This window comes from Alosa sapidissima, chromosome 11 (assembly GCF_018492685.1).
Source record: "Alosa sapidissima isolate fAloSap1 chromosome 11, fAloSap1.pri, whole genome shotgun sequence".
Classification (NCBI taxonomy): Eukaryota; Metazoa; Chordata; class Actinopteri; order Clupeiformes; family Clupeidae; genus Alosa; species Alosa sapidissima.
Window position 1 is genome coordinate 17,145,139 of NC_055967.1, and position 10,000 is coordinate 17,155,138.

Below are 10,000 nucleotides of genomic sequence, written 5' to 3' on the forward strand. Positions count from 1 at the left end.
CTATAAGAGTGAGTGTCATGGTGATGGTGCAAATAAGTCCAACAGTGCAAGAATAAAGTCTAGATACCAGCATAAAATAAATATGGACATATAAGAGAATAATTTAGACAAAGTAATATAAACAACTATCAGGGCAAGAATAGGTTGAAGTAATAGAGTTACAGCCATTGGTCAAGTATTAAGTATAAAGTATTAAGTACAGCCACAATCCAGGCTGTTGGAGGGAGGTTGGGGTTATGCATATGTAATAATATAGCATGTAAACAGTAAAACAGTAGGCTAGTGGACAGTACATACACAAACATGGAGAAGGTGGAGAGGCTGACAGACTATGCAGAGAAGTCTATCTCTCCTCTTCCCTTTAGTGAAGCATTGAACAGTTCAATGGCCCTGGGGACAAATGACTTCCTCAGTCTGTCAATTCTGCTTTGTTCTGCTCTTCTGCTTTGTAATAGTGATATAAACTGTAACTTACACTTGGGTAGATGACACTACTCACTGATGGAGGAGATGGGATAAGTGAGGAAGATGAAGGGGGAGATGAAGAGGAAGAGCAGGCATTTCCAACTGCATCGGAGGATTAACATATTCCTCTGTTGTATAACTACAAAAACTGACCTGATCCCTTCAAATATCCTACCCCGGAGATGTAGCCTATCTATATTACAACTTAACCTTCAGAACTCATACACACACACACACACACACACACACACACACACACACACACACACACACAAATGCACAGAGAGAGAGAGTTGTGAGTAGTGAATATCAAGTCTGGCGCAAAAGTTACAAAAGTCTAAAAGGCCTATTAAAAGTCGAAAGCAATTACAGAATTTAGATGATAATAATAATACAAGTCAAGGCCCAACTGCAGCGTAGAGCCAATTCAAACGTCTTTTCCATACCTGCCATTCAAAGCACTTTTGCTGAATTACACTCTCGCCAGGCATCTCAGATTGTTAGAATTGGCTCTCAATAGCATGAGGTCAAAGTTGTTTCTTTTTCATATTCCTGTAACTTGGACTTGGTACTTGGACTTGGATATTGTCCTTGGACAATGTTATTAGCGCCACTTGGTGGCCCTCACCAAATCTAACCCAGAGGCATTAGCCAACCCCACATGTCCTTCACCCTCTCTACCCAAAAGTGTTGGTGCTTAGAGGGGGTCCTTGTTTTGGTTTTGCACATGCGTTTGTCAGGCTTTTAGCTGGGTAATGGGTTAATCAAGCCACACCCACTCATGTGCTTTTTATGGGTTTTTGGAGTGGAGGCTTTTTTGAGCTGTTGAAGTGTGCGCACTGTTGTATCATGTCCATTCAAAGCATGTTTGTTTGAATTGGAAAATAAAAAGTCTTAACAACAATGTGACAGTTTTTAGAAAAGCGAGACTGTGGACACTTTTTTGCACAAGTGATGGAGTGAGAGGGTGAAGTGAGATGAGAGAGGAGAGAGAGGAAGAGAATGAGATGGAGAGAATAATGTAGAGGGGAGCAGAAAGCAGAAGGGGAGATGTACAGTGAAATTGAATGGGTAATGTTGGGGAATGGAGTGAGAGAGAGAGAAAGGAGGATAGAGAGGGGCAGGGAAGGAGGTAGAGAGAATATTGTAGTGAAGACGAAGAAACAAGAGGTTTGGAGAGAGAAAGATAGTGAGAGAGATAGTGGGTAAGATTTGTGTGAGAGAGAAAATGGACAGAATGAATAAAATGAAATGAAGGACAGAAAACAGTATGAGAGAGAGAGTTTATAAGGGCTGTAGATGGATGGAGAGAAGAGAGAGAGAGAGCGACAGAGAGAGAGAGCTAGTGACAGAGAGAGAGAGAAAGGAGGGGAACGTAGAGAGAAAGAGGGCTGTAGAGAGCTTAGGTGAATGATGGAGTGAAAGAATGAAAAGCAAAAGAGAGAGAGAGAGAGAGGAGGGGGTGGAGGTGAGAGAGAGAGAGAAAGAGAGAGGGAGAGAGGAGGGGGTGGAGGTGAGAGAGAGAGAGAAAGAGAGAGGGAGAGAGGAGGGGGTGGAGGTGAGAGAGAGAGAGAAAGAGAGAGGGAGAGAGGAGGGGGTGGAGGTGAAGAAGGCCGGAGGAGGAGTGCCCTCTCCTTTCTGCCGTCTCTGCACGCCGTTCCTCCACACCGTAATCCCAGGCCTAATCCAGGCCCTCTCACCGGCAGGATTAAGAGATTTGTACCGCCAGCCGTGCTTAGCTTAGCGCTCAGGGACCAAAGCAAGCATTACAGCCACTTTCATTATGTATACGTGTTGATCTTTGGTTTTAGCCACCAGATGAGTCGGCCCTCAGCAGCGCACGACGAGAGCAACTCCACACAGCCTCGCCTCCGCACGTTCCTTCCCGTTTCTCAATTTGAGGCGATAAGTGGAAGTTGGACTTGCTAATGAGTCCCTGGTGTTTCTGACACATTTGACCACCTTTGCCCCAGAGCCAGACCCTTTATTAGCTTTCACCTTCCTCCCAGACTCCACTTCTTATTTGTTTGTTTTAGTGAAGAACGTGCTGTTCTTCTTCTTTAGGCGTGTGGTCTTCAAAGTGGGGGGGGGGGGGTCTTTGGTAAATTTGTCCGTGATTGCAAGCAGCATTCAGCAGCATTCAGCATCCTGTGGTGATGTGTGAGTGTGTTTTTGAACTGCTTCAAGCTTTGTTTTGTGTTGCTGTTTGTAAACGTATAGATTTAAAACCACATACAGTCAGAAGAGAGCATCCAGAGCACTAATGAGGCGATTGTTTTCATAAAATGTAATGTACAAAACACAGACATCATAACTATTGAAGAAGGTCAAAGGTCAAGTGTTTTAATGATGGAGCTGTGTTCTACACAAAACCCTTCCTAGCACCAGAGCTTCAAGGCTCATCAGTCCTCACCAGGGGCCTCTGAAAAGTCATGGAACTTTAATGTGACCGAGTACATATCCCTGATGCACTCTGCAGTATTACTTTCAGATGGTTTAATAAAGTTCCACACTGGTATCATATAAAGTATGCCTCACGTTAGAGTTTTAATGACTGGGCGAATTATGGACTCTTTCAATCTCTCACTGTCTCTCTCTCTCTCTGTCCCTTTTTTTTAATAAAAAATGACTTTTTGTCTTTGATATTTTTTGCTCTTTTTTCCCTTTCGCTCCATTTTTTTGACTTTGTTGCCACTGTGTGTGGGGGTCCATCAAAGAGGAGGGTTTGAAATAAATCCTGTCTGTGATGGATGGATCCAACGTCCCGCAGCGCCTCTTTTGGTGCCTCCACGTTTGATATGTGAGCTTGTCTATCCTCGCTCCATATTTTTTTTTTTTTTTTGAAACATGAGATCTCTTACACAAGTCTACATTGTTTTCTCTCCATGTCTCTTCCCATTGCCTGGTAACGGGTATTGTTTGTGAAGTGTGTCTCGATGGTCCACTCTCATCTTGCTCTCATTCTCCCTGCGCCCATGCTCAGAAGAGAGGCTGATTAGTGCAATGCCACAGCGTCAATTAATTTTTAAAAGATTATAATTCCACTCCTGCATTGAAGGATATTCAATAAATAAGCTTTGTGTGACAATCACCAATTAGTCCCATTGTCGCATTGTCAGATAACACCTCTGTATAATGAGTTAGATGATCCTTTTATCTGGATGAAAGGCTCAATTTTCTCCTAGACATTGTTTGGAAATGGAGCATTCATTGTGTTTTAATTAAAATGCAAGACCTATTTTTCTTGTCGCTTTACGTGAACTTTCATCAGTTTGTAGATCTCATATGCAGGTCCACTGCTTTCTCCCTTCGCCCTTCTTTCTGCCTATTTTACATTTCCCCCAAAAGATGGGACCGATTAGCATTTCCCTGTGCTGAGCTTACTGGAAATCGCTGATTGGAACTCAAATAAATCATCTCATCCTAGTGTCATTGAATTTCTTCTCCTTGTCTTTGAGCGTGGCACATAAGTCTCATTGATTCCAAGCAGTCGATTTGACATCTATGTCAGCACAAACTGCTGAAAGGATTCGTTTACGTTTTCCCCAAAGAGAGGAAGGGGAAGGTTTAACTTCCTCTGTGTGAAACTCAGCAGCGTTGTGTGTGTGTGTGTGTGTGTGTGTGTGTGTGTGTGTGTGTGTGTGTGTGTGTGTGTGTGTGTGTGTGTGTGTGTGTGTGTACTGCTTTAACGTTTTTTTTTTCTGCCTTTAGAGCATTTCAGCGATTAGTGCTGTCCTTAGGGTGGTGAGGATTCTCTCTGCACAGGTTTCAGGCCCCACTTCTTTCTCTCTCTCTTCATTTCTCCCTCTCTCCCTCCCTCTCTCTCTTGCCCCTTCTCTCTCTCTCCCTCACTCTCTCAATTTCTCTCTCTCTCCCTCTCTCTCTCTCCCTTTCTCCCTCTCTCTCTCCCTCTCCCCCTCTCTCCCTCTGTGCATTCCAATCGAAGGCTGATTGAGTGATGATCCATAAACAGGGCTGGCCAAACTCTAACAGGAGTCATGCTGTTGTTTCTCTCCATAGCCACAGCCAAAAACACACACATACACACACTCATACACACACACACACACACACACACACACACACACACACACACACTCACACACTCACACACTTACATACATATTCATATACTTAACTGTGCATACACACAAAGACATACTTATCTACACATAGAGTGGTGCACACACACAGTATACAATTCACATTCATGGTTGCACAATCATGCACACACATATATACATACACTGAGCTCCTGAGGGACTCATTTGTTTGAAAATATTCATTGTTGTTGTGGATAAATGGACTTCTGTCCCTGAAATGCTACCTTGCAACAATTCACAAGTCAAACAATACTAAACCCCTATACAAACCAGATTACCAAACACCAATTGACAATCGCCACAGACACACACGTAACCATTGTTTTCTGATAGACTGTTATAATCCCTTCATATTCATTATACACATAAGATCATCGTGCCAGGTGAATTCAGAATCGATTGGCAGCCAGAGCATCAACACGCATCTCAGACTGGTCACAGGTGGGCACAGAGCGGGTTGACCTCCCCCAGTCCATGCCCATGCGTATTGTTTTCATATGGCGGCCAGGTGCCCACCAGTCCGTTGGCAGCACACATGAAAGCACCTGGATAAAGGTGACACCCGCAGGGCTTCCAGCTTTGAGGAGATCCATTAGCATCCGGTCTTAATCCCCGAGCCTGAGCTGCCATTGTCTCCCACTAAGCGTATCCGTGTTTCATAATCAGGCACCAGAGAGAGAGAGAGAGAGAGATGGAGGGGAGGTGGAGGGAGAGAAGGGGGGGGGGGTTTCAGAAAGAGAGATTATCACAAAAGTGTTGGAATGCACGACGTGTGACTTTGGCACTGTATTTCACGGGGAAATGTCCCTTTGCTGGCTGTGGCTCTGGAGGCGATGACATTTAAGATTTGTGTGGTACTTGGTCGGCTTGTGAACGTGACGGAACTTGAAATACGAGGCATCCCTGAGTGACTCTTATGCAGTTTAGAGCACCACATAAACAAGACTGGTGGAGATGGAGGCAGAAGAACCACTTTATGCAGAGAGCATGGCGTCACTCATCCACTCCTCCTCACTACACACACACACACACACACACACACACACACTCTCTCATTCATTCTCTTTCTCTCTTTCTCTCTCGCTCACACACAGACACACACACATACACGCATACACACACTTACTCTCATTCATTCTCTCTCCCCCCTCTCTCATCTCACACACACAAGCAAGATTTATCTCTCTCTGCCGCCTCTAAGGAGATGGGTGATTGAGTTTGGAGGTGCAGTATGTATGAGAGCATTATTGATATTTGTGTGCTTTTCACTTAGAGCATGAACTATATCGTTTCAAATCGCCGTCTCTCCACTTTAACTCTTATTAGTTACTAGCTGTCACCTCCTGTGTCCCCACAAGGGTTTTTGCTGTGCAGCAAAACTTCCCGATTGTGCAATGTGCATTTTGGACTTAATGCTGCATATTTGTGCTATGGAAGTATTGTGCATATTTGTGCTATGGGAGTATTGTGCATATTTGTGCTATGGGAGTATTGTGCTAGAGGTTTTTGCTGCATATTTGTGCTATGGGAGTATTGTACATATTTGTGCTATGGGAGTATTGTGCTAGAGGTTTTTGCTGCATATTTGTGCTATGGGAGTATTGTGCATATTTGTGCTATGGGAATATTGTGCATATTTGTGCTATGGGAGTATTGTGCTAGAGGTTTTTGCTGCATATTTGCGCGTCGCGTTCCTGCCGTACATCTTAGAGCGAAATGTCTCACCATGAGGGGAAACACAAAGACAAAGATAAGGACAAATGTGAAGTCCAGTGTTTAACTTCTTTCTTCCTATGAGACCTGTACAACAACCACCCCTCCCTCCCCCAATCCCAACCCCATACGTTTGGTTCCCTCAGACGGATGCTGCTGATTCCAATCAAAGCAGATTGTGGTGGTGGCTCAGAGGCCTGCTGTTTCCCACCGCAGATAAGAGCCTAGCTGTGTGCGTCCTGCTGGCCAGGTGACCTTGTCCAGCTCAGCATTATTCAGATGGAAACCATGCTTTTCCATGCTTTCCCCCCTGTGTCTCCTCTTTTTTTCTTTTGTTTTTCTCTTGTTTTTGGGGGAGGGGGGGGGGTAAAGTTGTCTGACACAAAAATATTTGTGTTCAATGAAAAGCAAAACAAAACAAAACAAACAAACAAACAAACAAACAACAACAACATAAAAAAAAACATTAAAAATTCTGTTGCACAGGGGCTGAAGCTCGTCGTCAGGACGCGGCCATCAAATGCTAATGCCCTCCAATCAATGGTGCGGCACGGTGTGGGGTGCTATGGGGGCGATGCTCGATGGAGGTGATCAGGAAAAGTGCACACTTGGTAAACGCAAAATGCAGGAGCTCCGCAGTGGCTTCCCGCTTAAGCCTCGCCGACGGTGATCAAATTTACGGGGGATTTACTGCGTGTTGCTTCACGCGTCAGGGCTGCTTACGTCTGCACGATTGCCCCGCCACCCGACTCGCCCTGTATGATAAAATGAGATGTTGACCAACGTGCGGGGGAGTTGGGGGGGGGGGGGGGGCGTATGGGTGTGTGTGTCTGGGTGTGTGTGTGTGTGTGTGTGTGTGCATGTGCATGTCTGGGTGTGTGTGTGTGTGTGTGTGTGTGTGTGTGTGTGTGTGTGTGTGTGCATGTCTGGGTGTGTGTGTGTGTGTGTGTGTGTGTGTGTGTGTGTGTGTGTGTGTGTGCGTGTGTGCGCAGGGGAGGTAGTAGGGGTGGGGGCTGTGATGGCTCAATCTCTTGGGTAGAATCACTCAGCCGTTTGCGATGTGATCCCACTGACTGTTTAATGAGAGTGTATTGTTAGCGTAAATGTGGAGAAAGCACCTGTAAATGACAACACACACTTGGTGCCTGTCCAGCTGTAATCAGACTGGCCCATAGAAAGATTTGTAGGCTGTTAGCTAATAAACCTCTGTAGTAGCCGGCAGCCACTGTGTGTGTTTTACTGGGTTTACGTTTATGTATTAGTGGTGATTATTTCATTACGTTAAGAGATATAAACAGTACACTCTTCCTTTGTTAGGATTCCTCTCTGTCTTGTTTGGGTAACATCTCCCCCAAACATTACATTAAGCGTGTGTGTGTAAATAAATAAATAAATACATTTAAACAGTATTGATGGTTGCCTAGTCTTGGATAAGTGAGATAAATGATATAAATGAATTTCTCTACCTCTCTCTCCCTCCTTGACAGGGGCGGAGTGGGGCATTAAAATCCACCGGGAAAATTCTGACGGCACCAGCCCCCCCCTCTCCCTTCAAACACGCACACATCAATAGCACAAACAAAATATATGTCAATTTAAAATACTAATAGGCTACGTATAGGCTACATTTAGAGAAAGGAACTGTAGTGCTAATGCAATACAACAAGCCTATCAACCACAAACCAGGCACTTTCAATAAATGTGTAAGGAACTAGAAATTTAAGTGCAGTATAAAAACAGCTTTGTGGGTGGATGGAAATTTCAAATTTCAAGCATCATGCAAGGACATACATGTATCTGGGTATCATAGCACTCCAATAGTTGCCTGTATAAATTTAAAAAAGGCCTAGCCTACAGACAATGTCAACCTAATAACACAGGTAATTAAATAATTGAAAAACCAGGCACTTTCAATAGGTAGATTAAAGTAGGCCTATAAAGGCTTATATATAGACAGTTCCAACGAGTTCCACAAACAATTTATCAGCCTGAGTGGCCCATTAATTATGACCGCCGCGCAGCGAAGCGGCGGTCATATAGGTTTAGTCAGATTTTTTTTTTGTTTGTTTTTCTTTTTTTTTTTTTTTTTTTTTTTTCTTTTTTCTTTTTCGCATGCCCAAATTTCCGTCAATGATTCCCGGGACACTGAAAGGCCGGGGTACACGAAACTTGGTGGGCATGTAACCCCACATGGATAGCATGGAACCATCGTTTTTCATTTTGATCTGTACCCCCCCGCTGGACTGGACCCCCCGAAAGGAGGGTAGGGCAGACACAGTTTTCTGTGAATATCTCGAAAACCTTGGGGTTTAGGAGGACCATTTTTTTCCGTATGTTTGCCTCCAGGGGTCATGTTAACCCATTTCATGTGCACACATGTGCACAAACAGATACACGCACACACACACATACATTCACAGTAATCATACGTATGACACATACTCACACACTCTTACACACACACACACACACACATAACATAAACATAACACAAACAATCAAGAATTTCTCAGAATTATGAACAGGCAAGATGGAGGTGGGGTTGTATAAAATGAATTTTACATGTGAAATCTATGAACTAATCATGTTTTGGTACTTGTTGTCTAGCAGATACCAGTGAGAATTGAGTGTGGATAATGCAATTTAGTGAGACAGTTAAAATCATATAGGCCTTTCAGCGTGATTTCTTTTTGTGGAAAAATTGTGCTGGACTGGGCGGCGGTTATATTTTGTACCGCTCTGCGGTACATCTAGTTAGTCATAGGCTAGGCTATATATCAACATAAGACTAGCTTGTGCTAGTTTCTGCCTAGCAATAACGTCAATGCTTAGCTCCTAACCTTTCTCTCTGCCTTCCATCCATGTGTAAAACAGCAAGCAAGCAACCACGCAAATCCGTCAACTGTCAAAAATCCTGTAGTTTTCCTATAGACAGTAACAGTTTTCCTCGAACTTGATCGCTTGTAGGGTCATGCCATTAGACAAGGGGCCGCTCATTTATCCCCCTACATATCTGTAGATAGACTTCACCTGCAATCGGTTCATTGGATAAACCAGAAACTCATTCCCCATTCCCAGGAGGCTTTGCTCCATTCTAGCCTAGGCCTGCGTTAATTTAAGAACAAACAAACCAATTAAATTGTTGTTTTTTTTTATTTGTGACCGTGAAAGTTCTGTAACGCCTGAATAAGACAAAAATTAATTAAGATAAAAAAAATTAAGGCTAGCCTTCACAAAAATCAGCATGGGAGAGATGAGTGTGCAGGGTAACCATGAATGACATATAGACAGTGAGCGAGTGGTATAAATATTGGTTGGACTCCTTGCAATGTCGAAGTGTAAGTCTCTGAGATTTTCGCGGAAAAGTTTATATGTGTGTCTCATTTACGACGCAGGGCCGCGTTAGAAGCGCTATGGGCCGGCCCGCACCTCGACCGGCCCACCGGGAAAACTCCCGACGGTCCCGATTGCCACTCCGCCCCTGCTCCTTGATAGCTACTTCTCTCTCTCTCTCCCTCTGTCTCTCTCTCCTTCTCTCCCTCTCTTCTCTTCATCCCTGCATCTCTCTTTATTGTTTTCCTTTTCTGCCTCTTTCTTTCTCTCTGGCTCTTGCTTCCTCCACTTCCAACTCCATCTTTTCTGCCTCTTTGTGTTTTGCTCTCTGTCTCTCTCTCTCTCTCTGTCTCTCTTCATCTCCCTATTTCCACCTCTCACTTTTC

The 10,000-nt window shown here is 44.1% G+C and overlaps 1 protein-coding gene across 1 annotated transcript in view; it reads left to right on the top strand.

The window, feature by feature from the left end:
* The window catches only part of megf11 (multiple EGF-like-domains 11), a 188,667-nt gene that overhangs the window by 64,688 nt on the left and 113,979 nt on the right, over positions 1 to 10,000 (top strand). The window lies entirely within an intron of this gene.